Raw genomic sequence first — 27,950 nt, 5'->3', positions numbered from 1 at the left:
CCATTTTAAATCACTGCTAATGCCTGTTCCCAGATAATTTACGGAATTAACTGCTTCCAGTTGCTGACCTGCTATATTGTAGATAAATGATAAAGGATCTTTCTTTCTATGTATTCACAGAACTTTACACTTGTCTTCATTGAGATTCAATTGCCTGCAGCATGCGTCAATTCGTTGCAGATCCTCCTGCATTTCTGTACAATTTTCCATTGTTGCAACCTCTCGATATACTACAGCATCATCTGCAAAAAGCCTCAGTGAACTTCCGATGTTATCCACAAGGTCATTTTGTATATTGTGAATAGTAACGGTCCTACTACACTCCCCTGCGGCACACCTGAAATCACTCTTACTTCGGAAGACTTCTCTCCATTGAGAATGACATGCTGCGTTCTGTTATCTAGGAATTCATCAATCCAATCACGCAATTGGTCTTACAGTCCATATGCTCTTACTTTGTTCATTAAACGACTGTGGATAACTGTATCAAACGGCTTGCGGAAGTCAAGAAACACGGCATCTATCTGGGAACCCGAGTCTATGGCCGTCTGAGTCTCGTGGTCGAATAGCGCGAACTGGGTTTCACACGATCATCTTTTTCGAAACGTGCAGTGGCACAATCTGTGTGTGTGTGTGTGTGTGTGTGTGTGAATGTGTAGTAAGCATCATTTCCGATCTACAGTAAGCTATGTAAATTTTATATGTATTTCTACGTTATTTAGATGTATTGTAATGGTGAAAAATCATAGCAAGGTCATTTTACTGTCACAAAGTTAACAAATCGTCCACATATAAGAACTTAGTAATGTTAAAAGGACCTGTATGGCAATAAACTAGAGTACATATTGACGATTGTTTGGCTCGAAAAGTAAGGCATTTTGTTACTGTTGTGTTAGCAACCTACAAATCATCCACTACAACACATTCAGGTCCTTGAGCGTCAATAGATACTATGAAAAGTTACACTTTAAATATTGCAATATGTCATACCACAGAAGAAAATATTTACTTCATACCGAAACAAATTATTTATGGATTCTTTGAAACGTGCGTCTTCGATTCTCAGATAAATGTTACTGTCCAGGTTTATATCTTTCTTCATTTCCTAGTAATACTAGCAATTTTTAGTTTTTGTTAAAAAAATAGCATTTCTCTTGATTGTGTTTCAAGATTGTGTTAACTATAATAGATAAATTCCGTAAATCAGCTTCATTTAAAATTTAATCCACATATACTGTTCTGCAAATCTAATTCGAAATTTGTGAGCGCACACCCGATCTACAGCATGCTCATACCTCTAAGCGAACTGACAAGTTTCACTGAATTTCCACCTACAAATAAAATATCATGTAATCTGAAACACTATCACACACACTGGGACAGCCAATCAGAGACACATGCTGTGTTCGTGCTAGCCAGCCTAAGTGGCACTGTCCAGCCTGCTTGTGTTTTGCTTTCGTGGATCACTCGATTGTAAAAGAGCTCCATGAATCGGTCCGGGTTCAGGAGATCGCCTGACGTAAACGAATTCAGCAGTTCGAATTATCATATGTCGTTACAGGGGATATGAGATTTCCATAGATTCTATTGTCACAATAGGTAAGAACAGATACTATCTGATCCGTCAGAAATTACTGTTTACTAAAATAAATTAGTTACAAATAGTTGATACGTGAGCACGCTCATCCCTGTAACTTAGTGAACTGTATTGTCGGGATGATCTTTTAGTAACAGAACGCAGCTGTTGGTTGTATGTTTCCATCTTCGTCCCAGCAGTTAACCAGATTTCTTCGTTGTCGGTATAAGCCTTTCCCGTATGAATCATGAAAGCTTACTGTCACCCAACGGGGAAAACTGTCGCCGCTGACTCACGTAACAATGTGACGATGAACAGCTACTACGCAGTTCCGAAAGTGTGAGATATCTGTTCTGCACTACGTGACCTATCGTTGAGGAAGCTCAGCGGGGCGAAGGTCGGAAGTGGGTGGATATTTCCGGTCGTTTCTCCACCGCTTCCTGGACAACTACGTCTTGCAAAGAGCGCGCTGATTCCAGCAGCCTCTCGTCATAAACACCGCAAGTCGTCGTTTTTCTTCTATGTGGACAGCGAGATTATTTTTAGAAAAAAAACACTGCATTGCGCGAGATGAGGAACGTTGCAGCCTGCTATGACCTTGATTGCATGTCCAAGATTTGCAAACGTGAATTACCGGCCATATTAGCTGATGTCTATACGACAGATTTGTAAAAATCGACTGTAAGACCCCTCACCACAATGGATCAATGATTACAGCGAAACAACAAAAGCAGTAAATTACCACATGAAATCCTAGGTCCTGAGTAGTTTATCAGACCGCAAAATGTGCATACATTCGTGCAGTATCATATCAGAAGACGCGCAATGATGTGACAAAAGAACAAAAATATGCCACTGCAACGTATATGCAACCCAGCCCGACTTCGATACAGGTATATAAGCACCGACCGACTTGTAGGTGATAACATGGCCTTCCAACGGAAAGTTTTTGATCGTCCGTTATACAACAATCCACAACAGCCAATTCCTCAAACCTACAATCGTAGGTTTATTTAGACACATCATTTTTGAACGTAGACAATGACCTTTCTTCGTCACAAGAAGTAACAGGTTCATACTTCAGTGAAGAAATTTCGAACAAAGTCGGGTCAAGTTGAAAGCCTTTTACATTTGCGCCACAAAATATTTTTTTACCAACTTCATAAACTCAAAACCAGGATTTGATCCGATAAGTTTATTCACATTAACTTTTTCTGCAAGACCCACTTCTCCATTTTTCAACCTCTTTAATAATGGTCATTTTTCAACGTCTTTAATAATTGTCATTTTTCAACCTCTTTAATAATTGTCATTTTTCAACCTCTTTAATAATTGTCAGATTATCTGTGTTATCTGTGGCTTCCAGCTTCGTTATTGCTTCAGGTAATTGTACAAACTTTGATTTGTTGTCAATTAGATCTTGCTTCAAATCCGTTTTCTTGAATGCCGCTTTAGAATCTTTAATGCAAGCTATATTAGTGGCTCTGAAAGTGTGTACGACCTAAAAACGAAAAAAAAGATAAGGGGCAATAACTTAGAATTTTTCTTTACAATGAGGCAAACGGATGGTAACTTCAATAAACTGCGTAATTCACGCCTCTTATCGACTTAACAGCAATAAAATAATCACAGTAGAAGGTGGTAGCATTTATCCAGGTACGCCACCTAGTTACAACAGGTTGTGGTGGCAAAGCTAAAACTGGCAGTGTATCTCTAACTGCGACGACACGGACAGATGCTATCATAAATACCTACATCAGGAAAAAAGTCAGCATGCGACTTAATTAATGTTGTCAGAATTATTGAGCCCTTGCATTTTGTACGTCTATTTACTTCGTTTGTGGAGGATAACAGCATAATCACATTGTCATATTTTAGACATACTGTTTCAGCTACGCGATGTAGCGCATGAGCTAAACATTTGACGTGGTTTAGGTTAGGACAAAATGTTTTAACTGCTCTCTCCACCTTCAGCATAGGAACAACAATAGCATCCTTTTTTATTTAAATTTATTGGCAGGAAGTATATTGACTTCCATTGACATCTACGGAACCGAACTACGGCGTTTGAGCTCACTAAGAAGTTTAAAAATTGTGACAAATTCGAGAAATTTCTCATGTTCTGCACTTATGGCTTAATTCATATGGAAAAATCAGTAATGGGCGCTATCATGCGAGTTATTGCAATATATGCACCGGGGCTAGCAAAATGATATAATCTGTGTCATAAATGTCTAAGTTCATGCAGTTATATCGATGAAGTCTTGAAAGCATACATTTACTCACCAAGTGGTCAAAACATGCAAACTCGCATGCAACACGCATTTGCATGGACATTTGGGATCTACTTATCACAAAATAATTCTAACTGCTGCCTCTAAATGAAACGAAATGCTTTTGAGCAGTCACCTTTCGCTTTTTAATTGTACATTGTTCAGTGCGAACGAAACCCGCGAATATAAAGCCACTTTTTCTCTAGAACGGAGATCTGGAAGCGAAACTGGAGAAAAAACGTTGGGCTTGTTATAGGAAGAACCTGGGTTGAGATTCAAACCAGGCCATCCCAATTTAAATATCTCGTGACATTGGTGAACTATTCTGCGCGAATGCTGGGATGTGTGTTTCAGTGAACACCTTATTTCTCTACGCTTGTTAAAGTGGAGTAGTGCTCCGCCCCGAATTTGAATAAAAGATTTGGGAAACATAGCTTTAAAAACTGCAGGTACGGAAATAACGTACAAGGCTTCAAAATTTTATTTCCTAATGCCGTTGGCATAGCTACACTACGATTAAATATCCTATGTGGCTTTTATGCCGCTCAATTGAGGGTCCCTTCCGATCTGCGTGTAATTTCACACTCGTGTTCTAAGCCTATTGCGAATCTAGGAGCTTTCAAGATGCTGATATTCCAGCAGTAGACGTGATCTTGTTGTTACGCATGGTGCAGTGTGATCTTCAGTGTTTGTTGTATGTTGTATCCACAGAAAACGAGATATATTTTGCTGCCAGTGTCAGTGTTTCAGGAAAGTCATAAAATTTTCCTGAGGAAATTTTATCTTCTTCCTTTCAAGACTTTATGACTGAATATTCTATTAAGATGGCATGTTTCTACAAGCCCAATCAACGAAGACGAAAAGAGGGTCGAATAAGGGAAAATATTCGTGAACGTGCAAACTTTTGTACAACAGTAGGCGGGGTGCCATGAAAAACATGCTAAAAATCCTGACCGATGGGCTGTGAGCGTGAGGGTGGGCGGGCGTTTAGAGGTCACTTTTTTATGTCTTTCTTGAATAATTCGAAATCAGCAGCTACTACCGAAAATGATTCGCAGTACAAAATTAAGCTACGTTACCTTTCTTACAAAAAAGGTCCTATTCTTTTTTTTCTGTTGGACGAATAGTTTCCGAGTTACCGGTGATGGAAAAACCGCAGAATATTGAAAATAGTGTTTTAATGGTATGAAATTATGTTTGTTTTAAATGTAGTAGTTTACGAACAAATATTAAAAGTGTGCATCACACTTGCGGGGGGGAGAGTCACATTAAGAGATGAATGTTATGTGGGAGTGAAAGACAGAGGTCGGGGGAGGGGTGGAGACGAAGCGTGAAGGAATGCAGGTCGCCGGAACGCGCCGAATGACTCACTGGAGACGCAGTGCGCAAACATACCCAGAACCGTTTACTTTCAACGAATTCCTAACACAAGAAACGCATATGGACTGATTCTACGTAAGTCTCTGCACACTGTTCTACGCTGTTAAAGGGGCAATTGGTTCGTAGTCATCGTGTACGGCAGTTGCAGCGTTCTTCCGGGAAAGGCGACTTCCCCCACAACTAGCGCTGCTCGCTTTACAGTTCACAGACAGACCGTATCTGCCCAGCATTTCCTGTGCGTACCATGTTAAAACAATTTCTGGAGAATAAACTCTCAGAGCATGACTGCACACTACGTCGCCAGTGATAGCTATGACATTATCCGATGACCTCCCTTCCTTCACGCTTCTATCCTCCACTCCCTCCCCCTCCACCCCGTTACACCCCCACAATACAGTTTATCCCTTAACACGGTCTTACTGCACTTAAATGTGGCACATATATTTTATATTTGTTCTTAAACCACTACAGTTGACAATAAACATTAATTATACACCATTAAAACTCTGTTTTTAATAACTCCAATTTTTCGATCCGCTGCAGTGCGGAAATTATTAGCCCTAGAGAAAAAAGACGCGGACCTCCTTTTTTGTAGGAAATGTAGCGTGGTTTAATTTTGTACCGGGAAACATTTTCGCTAGAAGGCGTAGTTTTCGAGTTGTTCAAGAAAAATATAAAAAAGTGACCTTTCAACGACCGCGACTTCCGCTCTCATACAACACTGGTCAGAAGTTTTAGTATGTAGTTCATGGTACTCCCTGCTAGCACTGTACTAATTCGCGACCACACGAATTTTTGCACCTAATTTTCCTTTGTTGACTGGACTATACTCTTGAGTGGAGAATTTGTTATGTCTCTTTTTTTTTCTGCAGCGCGCCAGGAGAACTTGGAAAGTATTTAAAGAATGAATAACTTATACACTGGAGTGAGCAAAGTCGAGCTGTGGTTAATGCACTGCACTCCTATTCGGTAGCTACAAGGTTTGATTCATCATTCTGCCATCCGGATGTAACTTTATTTAAACATATAAATAAAAAAGCTGAATTTTTATTCACTCAGGACAACTGTAAAACAAAGTAAATTATCGATAGTATTTTTTTATGGATAGTATTTTTTATGGAACTAACTTTGGCAGTTCCAACGAAATCCAAAACGTGCTTCTGCAACTGTAAACCTTGCTTCCAGATCCATTGGCAAAATACAAGAAATTACCATTCGCTTAAGGTTCATACGATCCTTGATATATTAGGTTGATGCATAACTCCGTAGCGTTTTTGTTTTGCATGTTGGTATTCCGGCTGCTATGGGTTTATTTATCAACTGTCACTTTTTATTTGTGGTTCACTGTTGCTACACTGACAGGAAACAATCGCAACACCAAGAAGGAACTGTGCGACAAAAGCGAAAATTGGTAGGCGTGTTTCTACCTCTGAAAGATTATGTCCATTCTGTACAGGATGGCAGTCAGTCAAGGAATATTTTAGGGAATTAGTTTAAAAAAATTATATCAAAGGCCCAGTGGAATCTTTACAAGTTTTCTCCCAGAGTAACTCATGCCGTGTCTACGTGTCAGAAGTCGCTTGCCTTTCAAAACTGAGGCAGTTCTGTCCAGTTAAATCTGCTGACAGGAGACGCCCTGAGACCTCTGCCACCAACGTAAGTTAACATGAACCGCTTCCCCTTCCGTTATCCATTTCAATTAATTGCTCGACCTCCTAGACTGGCCTAGACCTGCTAACTTCCGACCCTAGGCTCGCCTTTTGTACTCCGTATATCGAAATACATCATCTTTATTGTACTTAATTCCCTGTTTTTTTTTTTTTTTCATTTAACGGCAGCCCTGGATGCCCACCATCAAATCCTGACCGCTCGACCACCTGCACACTGCCACCACGTGGCATATTTAACAACCTTCTTCCCCCTCCCCTGCTATTTTATACGTTAACATTGGAGTCAGAAGTTTCTCTCCCCATCCCCAAACTACGTAATCTTTTACATTTCGTGTCAGAAGTGGGATGTAACAATAATATACCCCCTTCCCGGCACGAACTCTTTCACAATTCAGTTTCGTTCCAGTCGCATAAGAGAGGCGTTGGTAGCCCAACTACGAGGATGCAAATCAGGTTTGCTTTAAATACACGCTGTAGCGGTCGTGAGCGTTAGTTACCTCTGAGATTGGACGCGGTGAGTTAATGTTAGTCAAAAATGCCTTTAAGGTAACAAAGACGCCATTGCTAACATCTCACTGAACTCGAACGAGGTCGCGTAATAGGGCTACGAAAGCTGTATATTCCTTCTGCGATACTGCAGAAGGAAGTGGCAGCAATGTAGCCACTGTGCATGATAGCTAGCAGCGGTGGTCAGGAGAATGTACGGTCGAAAGAAGACCGGGCTCCGGACGGCCACGTGGCATTACCGAGAGGGAAGACCATTGTGTTCCGTGTATAGCCCTGATGCAATATACTGCACCTTCAGCAGCAATTTCAAAAACAGTTGGCACCACAGTGATACAACGAAGTGTTACAAATCTGTTACTTCAAGGATAGCTCCTATCCAGACGCCCTGTAACATGCATTCCAGTGACCCCATACTACCACCATTTCCGACTTCAGTGGTGTCAGGCGAGAGCTCATTAGAGGGCAGGGTGGAGGTCTGTTGTGTTTTATGATGAAAAGTGATCCTGTCTCGGTGCCAACTATTACCGTGTATTTACCGATCAAGTACTACAAGCATGGAACTCCATCCCACAAAGTGACATCGGTCACATGTACAAGACAATCCGTGCACGTTTGCATGCTTGCATTCAACATTCTGATGGGTACACCGGTTGTTAATGTACCAGCATTTCACATTTGCAATGGTTTATCTTGCGCTTACACTAACCTGTGATCGTGCAATGTTGATCACTTTACCTAGACAAATGTATTCTCGATTTTTATTACTATACGTTAATTATTTTTTGGTGTTGCAATTTTTTCCCCATCACTTTATTTGAGTTTACATGTTGCTATTTTAACGTTTGGAGATAGTGATTGGAGCTGTGGACGTTAGAAAATCGAGTGCCAAGTGGAGAAATCGGAACGTTTCCGACATATTGTTCTGTTAGTTTTCAGTAGATGGGTAACAGAAACCGAGACAGACAGACACATTTGCACCGTGTATGACGATAACGCCACTGGACGGGATCGTTTTGACATTAGTGATCCTCTACGTTCAGGAAGACCTTCGGGGTTTAATGAAGATCGGTTAACCACATTAAACCACAATGACCCACATCAGTGTACGCGGCAAATGATGCAAAATGTCACCATCGTGCGACATATGCATGCAGTGGGGAAGGTTCAAAAATCGAATGTATGGGTATCGCTTGCTCTAAGTCAAAATCAGCAGGTGGCCGTGAACAACACCGACTACCCCTATCCTGTATCGTTACTGGTGATGAGAAATGGTGTCTTTATGCTAACATAAGGTGGGGAAATGAACGATTGAGCCCAAGCAAAGCAGCAACTTCCTAAATAAAGAAGTTCGCGCATTCACAAAAGATAATGTTATCCATCTGGTGGATCAGCGGCGGTGTGAAGCACCACGGATAGCTGCCCCGAAGTGTAAACGTGACTGGTGACATTTATTGTTAACAACAGAGACGTCTTGCAAACCAACCAGAGAACAACGACCAGGAAGACTGCGTGAAGTGATACTACTCCAAGATAACTCCCGCCCGCATTCTGCTACGCTGACAAAACCGCTATACAGGCGTTGGGTTGTGAAGTCATTCCGCATCATCCTTTGTACGTGTCAGGATCGGTTAAGGAGCGAATCTACATCTACATGGATACTCTGCAAATCACATTTAAATGCCTGGCAGAGGGTTCGTCGAACAACCTCCACAATTCTCTATTATTCCAATCTCGTATAGTGAGCGGAAAGAACGAACATTTAATTCTTTCCGTGCGGGCTCTGATTTCCCTTATTTTATCATGGTGATCGTTTCTTCCTGTGTAGGTCGGCGTCAAAAAAATATTTTCGCATTCTGAGGAGAAAGTTAGTGATTGGAATTTCGTGAGACGATTTCTTCGCAACGAAAAACGCCTTTGTTTTAATGATGTCCATCCCAAACCCTGTATCATTTCAGTGACACTATCTCCCCTATTTCGTGATAATACAAAACGTGCTGTCCTTCTTTGAACTTTTTCGATGTACTCTGTCAGTCCAATCCGGTAAGGATTTCACACCGTGCAGCAGTATTCTAAAAGAGGACGGACAAGCGTAGTGTAGGCAGTCTCCTTAGTAGATCTGTTATATTTTCCGAGTGCCTTGCCAATAAAACGCAGACTTTGGTTGGCCCTCCCCACAACATTTTCTGTGTGTTCCTTACAATTTAAGTTGTTCATAATTGTAATTCCTAGGTATTTAGTTGAACTTACGGCCTTTATATTTGACTGATTTATCGTGTAACCGAAGTTTAACGGATTCCTTTTAGCGCTCATGTGGATGACTTCACATTTTTCCTTATTTGGGGTAAATTGCCAATTTTCGCGCAATACAGATATATTTTCTTAATCGTTTTGCAATTTCTATTGGTCTTCTGATGATTTTACTAGTCGATAAACCACAGCATCATCTGCAAACAACCTAAGAAGGTTGCTCATATTGTCTCCAAAATCGTTTATATGGAAAAGGAACAGCAAGGGGCCTTTAACACTACCTTGGAACATGCCAGAAGTCACTTCTGTTTTACCCGATGACTTTCCGTCAATTACTGCGAACTGTGGCCTCTCTGCCAGGAAATCTCGAATCCAGTCACATAACTGAGACGATATTCCAAAAGCACACAATTTCACTACAAACCGCTTCTGCGGTACAGTGTCAAAGGCCTTCCGGAAATCCAGAAATACGGAATCCATTTGAAATCCCTTGTCAATAGCACTCAACACATCGTGCGAGTAAAGAGCTAGTTGTGTTTCACAAGAATGATGTTTTCTAAATCCGTGTTGAATTTGTGTAAGTGGGCATCCAGCTGTAGCACTATGTTCAGAGATGAACAGCAGTTCTGGTACTATCCCATCGTCGGCAAGTATGGTGTTGACCTGCTGAGAGGTCCCATTCTTCCAGTGTTTATGGAGAGGCGCAGCGGTGTTACTTCTGGTTCCATGGTGTGAGGAGCCCTGAGATATGACGTAGGTCACGGCTGGTAGTGACTGAGAGGACTCTGGCGGCACCACGGAACGCCATGGACATACTGCGACCTCATGTGTTACGTCTCACGCCGCATCATTATTGTGTCAAATGGTTCAAATGGCTCTGAGCACTATGGGACTTAACTGCTGTGGCCATCAGTCCCCTAGAACTTAGAACTACTTAAACCTAACTAACCTAAGGACATCACACACATCCATGCCCGAGGCAGGATTCGAACCTGCGACCGTAGCAGTCGCGCGGTTCCAGACTGTAGCGCCTAGAACCGCTCGGCCACTCCGGTCGGCCATTATTGTGTCATTTGTTAACATATAATTCCCGCCCACACCTGGAACGTGTCTTTACGAACTGTCTGTGTGATGTTGGGAAAATCCCGTGGCTTTAGATCCGTTCCTCATAGAACATGCGTGGTATCCGCTTGGAAGCCAACTCTGTTCTAGTAGCACTATCCATGAAATCAAGGACTAGTTGCAACAGTTGTGGACCAGCATACTTTAGGAGAAGATACAGCGGCTATATGACACCTCTCCCAATCGGATCACTGCATGCGTCCAGGCCAGAATGAGTGCAACTTCGTACTGATAACCCGGCTCATACTGCCAAGTTCTTTTCTAAATTTGAGTGGCCGAGCGGCTCTAGGCGCTTCAGTCTGGAACCGCGCGACCGCTACGATCGCAGGTTCGAATCCTGCCTCGGGCATGGATGTGTGTGATGTCCTTAGGTTAGTTAGGTTTAAGTAGTTCTAAGTTCTAGGGGACTGATGACCTCAGATGTTAAGTCCCATAGTGCTCAGAGCCATTTTTCTAAATTGGACTTGATATTGTTGTCACTGAAATAACATGATATACCCTCTAAACCCGTAAAGTTTCATTTCGTTTCCTCACCCACCTAACTGAAAAGACTTTCTGCTATTGCGCACAATGGCTCCTTGTATCCGTAAAGCGTGAGAGTTGTGTCTTAAGTGGATCAATAGAGTGTAAGTGATTGTTCAGGACATATTAAGTTTTTTTATTTGCGTTGTAGCTGCGAACGAGAGAAGTAATGAAGAATGTGAAACCTGATGCCGACTCACCCTGCTCCTGTCGAACAGCAAATGGTGACCGCCAAGCTTAACGTTTCCATCCGACGGACGGATCACCAGCAACTGTGTCATGTTCGCTCACTCAATGAGACGCTGCGGAGAGGCTTAGAATTTGGTCCTGGACGTAGGCGGAAAGTAAAAAATTTCACGGCTGTCCAAATGCTGTCAACGAAAATTCTAACTGGCTACCTTCGAGTAGAACGTCAATAAACATGCGTGCCTTAGCGGCTTCGGCTGCTGAGGCGGGTAGCTTCCATAGTTACTCCATGATATAACGAATCAATGTGGCCGGTCCTCGGCAGTGATTCTTTTAGACGCCTTAATGTTTAATCTTTGGCATACCTCGGCGCAGCCGGCCTCGGTGGCCGTGCGGTTCTAGGCGCTGCAGTCCGGAACCGCGGGACTACTACGGTCGCAGGTTCGAATCCTGCCTCGGGCATGGATGTGTGTGATGTCCTTAGGTTAGTTAGGTTTAAGTAGTTCTAAGTTCTAGGGAACTGATGACCTAAGATGTTAAGTCCCATAGTGCTCAGAGCCATTTCAACCATTTGAACCTCGGCGCAGGCGTTACAGCAATGCCATTGCTTTCCGCCTTTAGATCGTGTTATACGAAACGAATATAGAGAGAACAGCGGACTCAGCCTACGAAATTTTTACATATATTCTGTGACTGTGGTGAGAAAACTGAGTAACTGTAATTGCTCTGTTTTTCAATCAGCTATCATCGTCACGGTATTTCTATAGTTTTTTCCGAACTAAACTTTACGGGTGTTTATTCCTCGTCAACGCGTCCCTAAACTGATGTTACAAATTAACCGCTCAACAGCTCCAGAGATGGTTTTAACAACACTGTTGTTTGCCTTACCTCTTCCTACTGAAGGTGGTGTGCATTGGTCTTCCTCCGTTCTAAAAACTGAGTCATCTAGGCAGTCATAACGGGCTATACTATTTAACGTGATATCAGACCATACTGAAGCTTTATATTATTAGAAACACTAGGCATTGTGAGGGACGAATGGGGAATTAAATAACAGAACAAATTTATAGGACCAACCGAGAACTAAAATCTTTGAAATTCTTGTCTGATGCCCTCGCAGTCAGCGTCCAGGCCATTGCGCCGTATCTTTAATTATTGGATTTGACAGTGTTAGTCGCAGAGGGTTGCCAGGTGCCCTTTCTGTCGCCATTTTTTCGTCTTTCTGGAAACCGCTTTTTCCTACACTCCATTGTTTTTTCCACTTCTTCTCACTTTAGTAAAAACATCACAAGCAAAAAATTACTGCAGTATCAAGCATTCAGCACAGTGTTCGTTTTGTATGTATGTTGTGAGGGTTGTCAACATGTGTGTGTGTGTGTGTGTGTGTGTGTGTGTGTGTGTGTGTGTGTGTGTGTGAGAGAGAGAGAGTGAGTGAGAGTGAAAGAGAGAGAGAGAGAGAGAGAGAGAGAGAGAGAACAGGGTGAAAAGCGAGTGTTTATGTCTGTAAGAGCGCGTGTGTGTATGTGTGTGTGTGTCAATGAGTGTAAAATGGTGAAGATGCGTTAGATGCTCAGCGGCGATGTGAGTGGAAGGGGACGTGAGAGCAGTGCTTCGAATTTTTTTTTAGTTTGTCAATGAGTGTGTGGCATATGTAGAGATATTGTCATAGACGTATGTATTTAATAATGACTAACTGGACTGTGGTCTATTAATTTAAAGAGTTTGTGGGTTGCCAGGGATCTCATTATTTATGAGTTGTTTCTTTTCTGTTATGACTTTGTGAATGTGGTAAGGTGAGAAGATATTTTTTGTTGTTTATCCTTACGATTTCAGTATCTGTGTACTGGTGATAATTTAATGTTTGTGTTGGTGATTTGTCCTGTACTTCTACACTCTTAATGCTCTTTGTATCTAGAGTCATGACCATTGAAACAAAAATATTATTTTGCTAATAAACTGCCATAATAAATCACAAAAGTAATCTGAAGTTAGCTGCTATGTGTAGATTCCAGTCACGATTCTCTGGAAGGACGTCCAGTCATCCGGTGTGTCGATGTTGTTCTACATGAAGTCATTCGTTTCCTACCTTAGAATAAGGTAACGCCATGCCACATTCCTCTAAAGTCGCCCACCTTGCCAATTTGTTTTTCAGTGTTTCATTGCCCCCGATTCGTTTAGAACACTACAGCTTCTCGTTTACAAGAAACAGTCACCTGACTCTTTCGGATTAAGAAGTGCTCCACACACCAGAATTTTTTTATCACAAAGGGGCTGGTGGGCGTTATTGAACGGATGCGAGAACGCGCTACGTGACTTTAAAAGACCATCGCTTGTGAATAACAGGTCTTTGTTGCGCAAGATACGGCGCTAAGAGAACACTTTTGGCCCTCCTTGTGTATTTTGGAATCGGGCCATGATGTTACATACCAGCCAGCTTAGCGTCACGGTCTGATTTAAATAGTACGTATGCCCCTGAAACGAGGTAAGCACATGCACTGTGAATTTGAAGTGCAACTAGGTTAAATGCATCATCGAGCAAAGAAACTAGTAATTAACGAATATTGCACAACTTCCTTTTTGCTTCGACGGATTTGTGAAACTTATGTCCAATAGTTTCTAACTTATAAATAACACCAAATTTTCATATACGTCGTTGGTTTCCTTGACTCCCAGTCTAGCACCATTTATTTATTTATTTTTTGGTGTGTTTTTGGTCAGATGTTTGAGTGGAGCGGAAACAAGGTCCCCTATAACAATAGGTTTTTATGTGACGAAGAATGGTCAATGGACAAATGTGTATCACATTGACCAACGTGATGTCTAGTTTTGCGCAAAAAAATTGTTTTAAAGTATCACGGTAATTAAGGAAACCTTAGCGATTTGACGGCAAAATGGAATATTTTACGATAAGCTACTGCTAGTTATGTACATGAGGTGTGAAAAAGTTCATCTCTTCAAAGTGCACGAATTTTGCGTAAAAAAGCTGCAGTGGTGTGATATCTTTGTTTTAAAATAGCTTCCTTCGAATCACGTACTAAATTTAGCACATTTCGAAAACAGCATTCACTAGGAAGCCAAAATGATGTGTCAAAAAGTTTTATCTTTTCAAGACCTAGCTACCTTGCGCGTAAAAAGTTAAATTGATGTGATAGTCAACTAACAAAACGGTCTCCTTCAACTCAAGTACTAAATTCAGTACATTGCTGATACAGAAGACGCTAGGAAAGCAAATGAATGTTAATAAGACCATGCTTTCAGAACAGAACTTGAAAAGAAAAGCAAGAGAAGAAATCGGACATACGTTTTGTGAAATGATTTGTCCAAAAGTCTCCGCAGCTCCTGGTCGTGAGGTAGCGTTCTCGCTTCCCGCGCCCGGGTTCCCGGGTTCGATTCCCGGCGGGGTCAGGGATTTTCTCTGCCTCGTGATGACAGGGTGTTGTGTGCTGTCCTTAGGTTAGTTAGGTTTAAGTAGTTCTAAGTTATAGGGGACTGATGACCATAGATGTTAAGTCCCATAGTGCTCAGAGCCATTTGAACCATTTTTTTGTCCAAAAGCAAGAAACAAAATAAATTAGAGAAACATTTGACACGCCTTTGAGTGATGCTCGATATTATTACAATAAATGAGACGAATCAAACGATTCTCTAATCTATTTAATTTCTTAATGTTAGACAAATCATTTCACAAAGCATTTTACTGATTTTTTCAATTTTTTTTTATTAAGGAATGTTTCCTACGCCTGGGGAGATCCCTTATATATTTCACCGGTAAATGCCGGCGTGTCACCGTTATCTTCAAGTTAGAATATTAAATTATTATTAAATTTATGACAAAGAATTAATAGTAACTCTTCAGGCTTTCCCAGCGATCTAATGACATCTTGGGTTGTCGGGTGTTCTGCCGGATATCAGCGTCGTACTTGCACGATATTTCGGTCACGTAGCTCGTGACCTTCATCAGGTGCGACCTGAGACTGCTCCTCGAGTGTTTTTTTTTTTTTTTTTAGCACTTTTCATTTCTTCTCCTAAGGGGAGAAGGCGGGCTGTTTTAGGGCTTGTCTGTTTGCCCTATATCAGCCATAGGGTACATTTTTATTTTATTTATTTCCATTTTTCTTATATATCTGATTACATGCTATTATCCTAATTGGGTATCCTTAATTTTACGTTATTTTTTGGTGTATATAATTTGAGAGAATATTGATTGATTTTGTTATGTATTAACTGAACATGTTTAACAATATAACTAACTTAATAAAACTAGTTGTTTACTTAATTGAATTTAGTTTATAACTGGAAGTGACACATTATTCTAGTGGGAGATTTGTTTTTAACAGCGCTTACACTTATTTTTCCCTCTGTAATACTTCTTTGTGATGGAGTATGTTGTTTTGGATGATATATTCTAGCTTAGACTATTCTTAATACTAATGTTTACAGGTTCTCCTTTCCTGTTTTGTAGTACTTGGAGCTGGTTGCTACAATGTTTTTGGCCTTAATCTAGTTTTACATATTCTCCTTTCCCTTTGGTGGTACTTGGAGCTGGTTTTTTTTTTTTTGTTAACAATAGTTCTTATTTTGTATATGATTTCCTTAATGTTATTGTGTTTTATTCTATGGGGTGTGTTGTGTGTTGAGTGTGAGGGGCTGTCGTGGTGCACTAGGTCATTTGTTGTTGTGCTATTGCCTTTTGTCTAGGTGGTGTGGGGTGGTTTCGCCTTCTGTCAGTTGTGTCATTGTGGGTGCTAAGTCGGGGAACTCAGTTGTTGTATTTTGTGCTACTGTACGCGCCGGGTAAATGTATTTCTTTTTTGGGCGTCTTGCTGTGCGTGGCTTGGTCGTCAGAATTTCTTCCATGTCGGGTCGTTTGTGTAGGATGTGTGAGCCGTACCTTGCTCTGAGTTTTGTCAGTCTTGTTTGCAGAGGGGTTATTTCTGTCGCCTCGTATACTTCGTCGCTAGGGGTGCGGCATGGTAGTTTTGCTATGCTGCGTAGTAGTCGGCGTTCTGTCGAGTACAGTCTGTTTGCTACTGTCTTTGGTATTCCGCCTAGTGGTGCAGCGGCGTATTCATATATTGGTCGTATGTATGTCTTGTATGTGTGTATGGCTGTCCTGGTGGAGCAGCCATACAGTCGTCCTTGTACTTGTCGGATTAACTGTTGTCGTTTCCTCGTTTTGTTGAGCAGGTATTGCCGGTGGGCTTGGTAGTTGAGGTGTTTGTCTAGGTAGACACCGAGGTATCTCGCCTTGTCAGTCAGTTGTAGGGGTTCGTTCCATAGTCGGAGTGTTATGTCTTCTTGTTTTTACTGTCGTTTTTTTTGTCAGGTTTCGGTGTTGGAATAGGACTAGTTGTGTTTTAGTCGGGTTGGGTCGGATTCTCCATTTAGTCATCCATGTCTCTAGTTTGGTCAGGTATTTTGCTGCTTTTCTTTGTATTACGTCTGTTCTGAGTCCTGTGCACCAATATGCAGTGTCATCTGCATATAGGGCGATTTTTTCGTGTTGGTCTGTTGGGGTCGGTACGTCGTGTGTGTATAGCGCGTACAGTAGTGGGGATGATATTGCACCTTGCGGGACTCCTGCCTCTGGGGTGAATGGTTCAGAGGTGGCGTCTTGCACATGTACTCTGCTGTGTCGTCCGGTGATTTGAGTTTTTATTAGGCGTACGAATTTCGGTGGGATGCCGAGTTTGAGCAGTTTGAACAGGAGCCCATTGTGCCATAGACGGTCGAAGGCGCGCTCGATGTCGAGGAATATGGCTAGCGTACAGTGCGATCTGTTGAAGACCTGGGTGATGTGGTATGTCAATTTCAGAAGTGGATCTGTGGTGGAGTGGTTGGGGCGGAAGCCGGCTTGGAGTAGGGGGAGTAGTTGTTTGTTGTCCACATATTTTCGCAGTCTGTCGGTCAGTATACGTTCATAAGTTTTTCCTATAACGTCCAGTAGTGAGATAGGTCGGTAGGAGAGGCCACCAAACCCGCTCCTGGGGGTTTCATCTACGGTCTGGGGTACCAAGCGTTCCCCCTGCGGTCCGCGCCCGCTCACCACGACCTGTTGGAGCGTTGCCGCTCCGTTTTCACTCGAGTGAGCGATGCAGTGCAAGCAGGACCATGCTACTCAAGCGAAGGGTGTGGCGGATCGCCGCCAGGCGGGACGGGCTTGGGCGACCGAGTCCGCCCCGTCTGCGGCCCCATCCGGCCCCCCACGTACGACGACGCAGCAAACGACAATGGACCACGAGACGGCATATTCTAGGGAAACAGGCCCGCTTACAGCGGCGCAATTGTACGTCATCCTGCACCGAATGTCACGGGATACTGATTACCGGGAACGAGCAGCCGACGAACGAGCTCTCCACTTGTTCCACCAGTACCTCAAGTCACTCGGTTGCGTGCTCAATGAAGAGGAACGAGTACCGTCGGGAGCCCTGACAGGCGTGTTGAATACAGACGACACTGTTCTGTCAGTGGCGGCCCTGATGAGTGTTGCGCCACCAGTCCCAGTTCCAGAAGAAACTGGTGCACTGCTGGCTGCCTCTCCGGTCTCTTCCAGTGAAGAGGCCACAGATATACCGGAAACTCTACCGCCAGGCGTGACGAGAGAAGACGTCACCGTCCTGCCATGTGACGACACAATCATGGAGGCCAACCTTGGCGACCTGCTCGAGGCGGAAGCCATGGCAACACCGCAGCCCTCCAGGAAGAGGCCGGCAACAATAGAGGAGGACAACTCCTCCACATTCTCTCAGTCTGTTTGCAGGAGGAGCCAGAAGCAGACGACCCTGCCCCCACTGAGGCAGACCAGACACCAGACGACGGGTTCACTGTCCCGAAGCGGCGGCACACTGCTCGGGCCAAACGGCTCCAAACAGTGCAGCCGCTCCCGACGACGAACTCATTCATCGACGTCGATGAGCCAGGGGCCATAGAGGCCACTGAGCCACCCAAGAGGTGGGCACCCGCCCCACCACCGATAACTGCCTCATGGACGGACAGTTACAAATCCTTCCTTGATAAACTTGAGACAGTTGCGTCTGCTGCCAAGGTCAAATGTGTCGGGCGAGACCTATACCGGGTTTCAACCGCCACCATGGATGACTACCGAGCAGCCATGAAGATCATTGAGACCGACAAGTTACACTGCTTTACACATAATGCGGAGCCCGTGAAGCAGCTGAAGGTGGTTTTCCGCCGCCTCCCGCTAAAAATGGAGCCCTCGCACCTCAAAGAAGAACTGGCAGGGCTTGGCTACATGGCCAGCTCCGTGACAGGATACACACCTTGTCAATGTGGCATGTCCTACATTGGCCAGACGACAAGAACTGTGGAGATCAGGTGCAAAAGAACATCAGAGGCACACTAGATTAAGACAGGTGACTAAGTCAGCCATTGCCAAACACTGTCTAGAACTAGATCATGCCACGAAGTATGATAATACCAAGATTCTAGCACAAACACCCAGATTTTGGGACAGTGTTATAAGAGAATCGATAGAAATTAAAATGGCTGACGATCTTATGAACCGTGACATAGGGTACCAGCTAAGCAGAGCCTGGGATCCGGCTCTGGAATTGTTAAAGGAGCAACGGGGCCAGCTGGAACACTACACAGACAGAAGAACCAGAGACATGGAGATGGAAAACGAGCCCCTGACGGACTGCCAGGCGCACCAGAGCGAAGATGGAACACCCAGAAGTGGGACTGGTGGGCGTGGACCGCAGAGGGAACATCCAGAGCCGCATCGGACGAAAAACGGAGTGGCAACGCTCCAACAGGTCGTGGTGAGCGGGCGCGGACCGCAGGGGGAACGCTTGGTACCCCAGACCGTAGATGAAACCCCCAGGAGCGGGTTTGGTGGGCGCGGACCGCAGAGGGAACACCTAGAACCGCAGCGGACGGAAAACAGAGCAGCAACGCTCCAGCAGGTCGCAGGGAATGGGCGCGGACCACAGAGGAAGCGCCTACAGCCGTTGGTGGAGGGGGAAGGCCATAGGCATAAATACTGGACCAGGTCCACTCGAGGAGCAGTCTCAGGTCGCACCTGATGAAGGTTACGAGCTACGTGACCGAAATATCGTACAAGTACGACGCTGATATCCGGCAGAACACCCAATAACCCAAGATGTCAAGAATTAATAGGTTAAGGAAAGGAACGGTACACGGTTTCCGTTTCGTCGGAGATTTGGAGGAGGCTCTGCCGGCAACTATTGATGGTTCAAATGGCTCTGAGCACTATGGGACTTAACATCTGTGGTCATCAGTGCCCTAGAACTTAGAACTACTTAGACCTAACTAACGTAAGGACATTAGACACATCCATGCCCGAGGCAGGATTCGAACCTGCGACCGTAGCGGTCACGCGGTTCCAGACTGAAGCGCCTAGAACCGCACGGCCACACCGGCCGGCGCATCTATTGAATCCACTGGCTATGGCCGACTACAAGTCGTGGGTCATGATGGCACCCGTTGTCTGGCTCCAATAGCCGTTTTCGTTTCGTCTCAGTAGTTTTCTGAAGTTGTGAAGTGTCGAAGGCAGCTAACGTCGTTAACACGCGAAAACACAAATCGCGATTTGTAGCATCGTCCCCAGGACGGTCTGTGGTGCTCTGATTTCAAGGAAGGCTTAAACCAGAAGTTCTGTTGATTCTGTAACGATCTCGGGTGCACATTTCTTGAGATACGTTATCCGGTGGAAGGCTATGGGCGCCCTCTTAATAGGAAAAGTGTGCACAACACTACGGGTGAAGTCGTTTGGATGGTGTAGTATAATCCTCTTCTGCCAGAGAGCTTGTTCAGTTTGGAGTACCCTTCTGTTCACCATATAAACAGTTACATGTCGATCATCATTGAACGAGAACTGAGTCATCTGTAGTTGTTTTGGAGGGGAATACACAGAATTTAAGATAGGTTAAAGATATTACAAACATACAATTGTTTAACTACAGAAGTGTTAGGGATGATATCCCGCAATTATTTTCAATCTTTAACAATAACAACACAGATAATAAACGAAACAAATGTGGCAAAATTCGGAAATAAATAACAATGAAATATTAAATGCTGAATGAGCAGTGGAATATTAAATGCTGAATAGAATATATACTGCAATAGTGAGCTGATCACCGTCCCAGGCTGCATCGTTGCCCGATCAGTCCCAAGCTCAAGGTCAACCTCCCACTTCACTCTAAAATGGTTCAAATGGCTCTAAGCACTATGGGACTTAACATCTGAAGTCATCAGTCCCCTAGACTTAGAACTACTTAAACCTAACTAACGTAAGGACATCACACACATCCATGCCCGAGGCAGGATTCGAACCTGCGACCGTAGCAGCAGCGCGGTTCCGGACTGAAGCGCCTAGAACTGCTCGGTCACAGCGGCCGGCTGAATCATCCAACAGGGCCAGAAGACGGAGCTTAGATTAACAACAGCAATCCTCCCCGGCTTCGCACGGGCGGCACTAAGTATCTACGGCGGACCACTTGTGTGGCGTGGCTGTAATACATTATATACAGAATTCTTTCTCATAAATGTCTATCTGTTATTGAAAACCGCATCAAAATTCCTAAAATAGCTCTTGAGATTATTGTATGGTGGTTTGCGGCATGTGTGGGTAGGGTGTTGTCTCGTATACACTGGCTCGAAGGTTGGAAGTGCCAGAATGTATTAGCAGACCATCTTTTTCCCTCCAAGCCTGAGGGCATCCAAATAATAAACAGAATAAAAACTTACAGCATTCCTCAGTCGTTACTGCACCTCTTACGACATAATCTTAGAAAATTACGTTCTTACAAGAGAGAAAACTATTTTTAGAAAACCTCAGTTAGGGAATATTTGTCATATTATCTCAGACTTCAAATACTTTTCTACTTATATATGACCATCATGAACGTTTCATACGTTTTAGGCAGGGTATTACATGAATTCCTTGTATGAAGAAAATAATAAAGCACGTCAAATGAAAAAATACAATGTTTTACAGCTGCATGTAACACTTTATGACAAAAAGTGCTACGATGATTATACACTAAAAAACATAGAATCTGGCAAGAATTACTCTAAACTACAGAACCAAACAATCTCTTTTCCACATAGTGCTGGCTTTTCCGATAGGCTCTATTATGCGTGTTTCCTGTATCACTATTTTTAATATTAGTTTGTACTGCTTCGTTCATTTATTTGAAGTGTTGAAAACGATGAGTTACATTAAATATTTTATAGCGCTCGCATAAAAAAAAGAAAAATCTTTACTGCCATATTTCCCACTAAAATATAGTGTTCTTTGTACAGACCACACAGTGTTGCCTCTACATCTGAGCATCTGTGGGTAACAAATCTGTGGAGACGGTACTCACGACTCCAGACAGTGCCGCACCACAGTCGATAAGCCGCGCTTAGCTTAGCGGCTCCACTCGTAGCGCAGCAGCTGTATGGGTCGGCAGTACGAACTATATCGAGGTCCGCCAGGGGCATTACATGTGTGGATAGCGATTGGTCGATGCCTCGTTAAATACCGGAGCATTGAGCCACGGCGGACAGTTCTGTTCAGTGCGCCGAGTCGCGTGCAGCGTCCAATTACCGCCCAGTCTACAAGCTGCAGTGTTGCTCCGTCGTGTGCGAGACTTTGGTTCCGTCGGCATCGAAGGCCAGCTGTGGACTCTACGAAGGCGTCACTCAGAGCCGCAGTGGCAGGATGTTTTAGAGGACTTGTAATAATTTCAAACATCTAATTGTAATGGACATTTCACAAGAAGAAGCATCATTTTAGTTGAGTATTTCTCCAATTTTAATAAATATCATTTTATTACTAATTGTTGGGAATCTTTCCGATTGAAGATAACCTACGCTGTTCTCCTGCATCCCCAATAAAATTCGTGCCTGTAACAGTCTTCTCCAGATGGTGTGAATGGTGACAGATAAAGTTCCTACTAGGAATAAACATTTTGGACCTTGCTTAGCGACACCCCCATATTGTGAGGCATATCATGCGGTGGCATCCTGCACCTACCATTTTACCTTTATCGAGCAATACAAGATCTGGAATTAGATGGAGAAAAAGTTCGCATAATGACTAGACCAATACGATAAATGATATATATACATGAAGATCTGTTGCCAGATCTCTCTAGATTTTAGATCGTTAGGAATCTTATTGTTTCTTCTTCTTACTTTTCATTTTGTCTACTTTTTATTGTTTTAGTAATTTACATAATTCATTGTGTACAATGCTTTATTTTATTTTTGTATTCCTGGCAGTAAGTCACTCTTTATCAGGTTTCACATTCAGAAGATTGGCTATTCATCGGCATAGACAAAGTATCAGCCAGAGTTTCTTAACTCGCCTTCGAAACAACCAAGAAGTAAAAATATTTTAGTAGATCGCTTTGAAAAGCTAATTACTTCAGTAAAGTGCTATCGTCGTGGAACGCGATTTCGGCAAGAGTAAGGTGGTTCAGACGGAATTTTTTTAAAATTTATTGGCTTTTCGGCTGTGCTTATTCAGCTGTCAATTATGACGGTACGAAAGTAAGGACACCACAACACCCAGCTCCCGAGCGGAGAAAATCTCGACGCTGCCGGGAATCGAAACCGGGCCCCTTCGTTTAGCAATCCGCCGCGCTGGCTGCACGGTTACCTAGGCGAACTCGAAGGTGATGTCGGAGGCCCAAATTAAAATAAAAAAGCTTGGGTGACAGAGCGTTTCCCAAACAAGCGATGATCTATATCGAGGTTCCAGTCCTCCACTATTTTTTAAAAATCAGAAGTAATACTATAAAAAAGTTTCATTCTGTCACTCTAATTCTGCTGCGCTTATGTAAATGCTTAGTATTACTAATATTCCAGCTCATTAAAAACGTCTTGTATAATAGTATTACCTTCGTTGTTGTCTTTCCTACTGTCCAAGTCATAAGATGTGGGATGTTGGTTCGTCGTTTTAAGGCACTGCTGCACCATTTCACTGCGCCCATTTTCAGTTATTTTGGCCAGCCAGAGGGCATTCGCCTTTACTTTCCCAGTAGTTTCAAGCTTACAAAACTGTGTCAGTTTCAAATTAGCACTGGCGTCTTCCACATTCTTTCACAGCTTCCACACTCGTGACTTGTTTGCTAGGCATCTGGCACGGTGTCACTCTACCAGGGGTTCCCAAACTTTTCCTCAGACGGAACACTTTGAAAATCCTGGTAGTTCGATGAAACACCTTATTTATTATGAAGGTTAGTAAAATTTTTAACAATGAGAAAAACTTGTTTTATTCAGTGATTACTTAAATTTTAAATCATAACTAATAACACAGAAACCACAATAAAATGAAAAAAAGTATCGTCAAAAGAAGGGAAAAAGGCCAAGTTATTAATAAGTTTTCGAGGAATTCTTAATTGTTTCCTGCGGAACACAGTTTAGGGAACTCTCCTCTACACAGTCTCGCCAAACATAGACCAACGCATATCAGCATCTACTGTACATCGTATGTGATCCTGAGGTTTGATGTATAGTGTGAACAACGATCTGGAGGCGTACACACTGTTGTATGTATTTAATCCTTTCACCGTTAAATTTTATTTTACATTTGTATGACATATACAAGGTCAAAAACTGTCTTCCTTGTTGATAAATAATACTCTTTGACAACCAAAAAAATTTTTTTTAAGTTGCCCGATTTTGATAATCGATAAGCGGGAAACATGTCTCCCGCAAACCTAACTAGATCCTCGTTTACATGTGAACCTAGGATTTTCAGAGTTAAATTTTTAATGTTAGAACGATTTTATCAGGATGGCAGTTTGGAAAAACGTATAAAGAACAGTAACAAAACACAATTATTCTCCAGAAAATGAAAAACATGCAGAAGCATTCCCTAAACAGCAACGACCTCCTCGACAAATTTTCAACACAGCATTTGAATATGGCTTGGCCGTGCCACACACCAATGTTTTCTATAAAGTTTTCTGGAACATATACGTCTCTCTACACACAAATTATGTACAAATCAGTAGAATTGCTGAGGTGCGTAGTAACTTTTCAAAACGATGTCTATGATATATAAGAAACTACAATTAATTACTTCAGTATTCTTGGAATGGAGAAGATGGTGATTTGATCTGATTTTCGTGAGACAGGCACACTATAAACACACGACGTCCCATTTGATCGCTAACAGCCTTCTATACATCTTCCCCATGGTCCGTAGGATTTTTTCCCGAGTTCCGAAAGCATCTCGCTACATACTAGCACTAGACAGCTATGAGATACGGACGCTCAGACCTGCGTACTTCTTTAGTGGGACATATGTACCCCATAACCACGAAAGGGTTAAATGTCCTGTCTTTTTTTACTTCTCTCTTACAAGGGGTTGCGTCAAGTAATTTCTACCGATTAAGTTGTGGAGAAGACGGAGTACCTCATCCGGAGGAAAAAGTAAGTTCATCAGTCTCAAGCCAGCCACACTTACAGTGGAATGCCACACGTACACAAACGAAATGTGGATACGGCATTTTCGGTCGGGAGTCCCCTTCTGGGAAATTTCGGCCGCCTGGTCTAATTCTTTTTATGAGACGATAATTCGGCGACTTGCGCGTCGATGACGATGAAATTAGATGAGGACAACATACACACCCCGACCCTTCAGCGAATCGGACCCAGGACCCTGTGATCGACAGTTCGTAAGGCTAACCACAAGATCACGAACTACTGACACGCATATTCAGCCTTTACATTTTTATGTTGCACTCAACAGTAAGCGTATATTGTGCATTTTCTGTTTGGTGGTTTAAAATGACGTAATTTCTGTTTACTTCTGTCTAATTGTTATCCTAAAACTTATCAAGTGTAACCTGAAAAAGAAACAAAGCATAGAGACAAGATGTTTGGCCGGTTCTGACACTAAAATATAACTAAATTTACCTTGTTTTCCTCATCATTCATCTCAGTTTATTCCTCATCTCAGTAAACAATAACATTAGGGATATCTTTCCTTCATAATTCTCAAATCCAAATGATTGTAATACAGGAATGACGTGATGCAATGTACTGGAGGAAGTAAATCGCTCAGCCGAACTTAGTTTCTCGGCAATTACAGCAGACCTCGCAGAGCTGAGCAGCCTGCCCGTGTCGCGTGCCACTGCACGTGAGATCGATTTTCTGACCACTCGACATCAGTCGATACTTGTGACGCTTTGCTGTACTAATTCACACCGATTACAATGAGTTCATTGTTATCACATTATTACTGGCACCCGAAAGAGGTGACTGGTGTATTGTTCATTACAGCCAGTCGAGGGGGTCGTTGCTGCTTAGGGAATGCTTCTTCCCGTGACGCTGTTGTAGCACTCATATTCTTGACATACAACTGTAAAAACCAAACGGTGTGGTATATTCGTTTGTAATAAATATCTTCAGCTTGGATGCGACACAATCAACAAATCTCTCAGACAAGTATACCTAATGAAGACAACTCTCTGTTTGTACGTATCGCATAAGAGCTTGTTACTGTGAGGTGATGGACATGTAAGACGCTGCGATTTCTTGTGAATTATGTTACCAAACGTACGAAAAAATTAATCCACTTAATATTAAAGATATAACTGGATCCATTAGGCATATTCGCACAACTCTGGCGTCTGGTATACGAAAGTTCATGGATTAATTCGAATTGTGGACAATGGGAGTGGGTTTTGATATCTAAGTCCTGCTTCTATATGATGTACTGTGTTGTTTGCAGGCCCTTTGTATGCCATATGTAGTCCTGACCACCATAATATCGGCTGCTGGTGTGATGTAAGGAAACGAACGCACGAACCCTCGCTATCGACAACATAAAGAGGTGACAAAAAACGTTTCTTGTATTATTGCCCTCCGAATGAACATTTTCAAACAACAGAGCAAAGACAAAAATTTGTGGCCGATCTAGACTTACATTTGTATGAATTTTTATGTTTCCCGGTCAAGACGGCCTCACAATTTATTTTATTTACCCCTGTGGTGACATTCCCGCATTGCCGTTTGCAACATATTTAATAGGGCGCAAATATGTAAGTCTTCTAGTAGTATTATACATTATTCTGAAAGAAACTGCCACATAGTATTTGTATAAAAAGTAAGATTTATCATTATACTACTATAAATTAAGCAGTAGCACTTTTCAGTCAGTTATTACATACTGCACCAGTTAACTTCCGTGAAATAAGAGAACTCCCCAGAGACGGCAACTATTCTCGTTAAGCATACTGTAAAAAGAAACTGAATAAGCTTTAGATGAGTCTGATTTTATGGTAGCTACAGAGGCCAATTTTGATAAATGTCGATAACGAAATGAACTCATAGTTAACTGACAAATCCAACACATCAGAGAAGAAGGCAGCACTAGAGCATAGAGAGGGGGATATCAGGAATTCCTGATTACGACCACAAAGTCCATCAAATATAAGAGTATACAAGGCCTAGATTTTTGTTTATGAATGAGTATTCAGTGCTTAAAAATATTGTAATGTAATTCAACACTGAAATGTACTTAGACGCCGTACGGTAAATTAGTGAAATGGAAGTTCACTATCTTCAGCTGACTGTGGGAGTACCTTCATTGTGATGTGAATGAGAAGTATACTTGTATCTGTGAATGAATTCTACATCGTTGATTTGGCAGTAAAGACGTCCCAACAGTCAGCTGAAGCACTAAAGTTAAAGCTGTACCCCAACATGTACAGTGGCTATGCGCCTATTGTAGGACAATAGACGTCATTTTTCATTTAACTAGACATACGTATCGATGTAAGACGTACCAGTTACAGATTACTAGCAGTCATATAACTCAGTAGTAACGAACGTGGTGGACACACACACACACACACACAGAGAGAGAGAGAGAGAGAGAGAGAGAGAGAGAGAGAGGGAGAGAATGAATTTAGTGGCGTAGAGTATGATAAGGAAGAGGCGAAGCCAGAGCAAAGTACCTGTTGTGGTTGTGCAGGCGGCAGGCAATCAGCTGGTTTGCTCGTGGCTGGCGGCTCACGACTGAACGCCAAACACGCCTCAGCCGGCGCCGGTGCCGCCGGAAAGATCTGTGGTGGGGCAGAGGGAGAGGGAGGGGGTGGGGGAGGGGTTGGAGGGGTGCCTCCTTCCGTGAAGTCCGTCTGCCTCGCGATCTCGCGCAGCCACTGCTGCTGCCGGATTTACGTCACTACACAGCTACCTTTCCCCGTCTCGTCTCACTGGCGCGCTACTGCTGCCCACCGTGACGTCACGAGCAACGGATTCGAGGCATACGAGAAAGACAGGCCGCGGCGCGTACGTCACGAAGGTAGTCCTGCGCTCGCTCACTCGCTCAAATCAGCAGACAAACTACGTTTCTACACTTTCAACTAGCAACTAAGCGTGTCCGTACAAACGAAAAAAATTCGCTATTATGGAATGTTACTGTTATTAGTCCTACAATGGTGGGAAGTCCGTGGGCCTAATTATAATTTGTCACGG

General features: G+C 42.9%; 1 protein-coding gene across 1 annotated transcript in view; it reads right to left on the bottom strand.

Annotated features, from left to right (window-relative positions):
• The window catches only part of LOC126470496 (inositol-pentakisphosphate 2-kinase-like), a 103,340-nt gene extending 75,825 nt beyond the window's left edge, over positions 1–27,515 (bottom strand). Inside the window, exon 1 of the mRNA XM_050098368.1 lies at positions 27,431–27,515. The gene's annotated coding sequence lies outside the window, so the exon portion shown is untranslated. The remainder of the gene's footprint in view (positions 1–27,430) is intronic.
• Positions 27,516–27,950: the final 435 nt, after the last annotated feature.

This window comes from Schistocerca serialis, chromosome 3, assembly GCF_023864345.2.
Source record: "Schistocerca serialis cubense isolate TAMUIC-IGC-003099 chromosome 3, iqSchSeri2.2, whole genome shotgun sequence".
Lineage (NCBI taxonomy): Eukaryota > Metazoa > Arthropoda > Insecta > Orthoptera > Acrididae > Schistocerca > Schistocerca serialis.
This window is presented reverse-complemented; position numbering and strand designations above follow the sequence as displayed.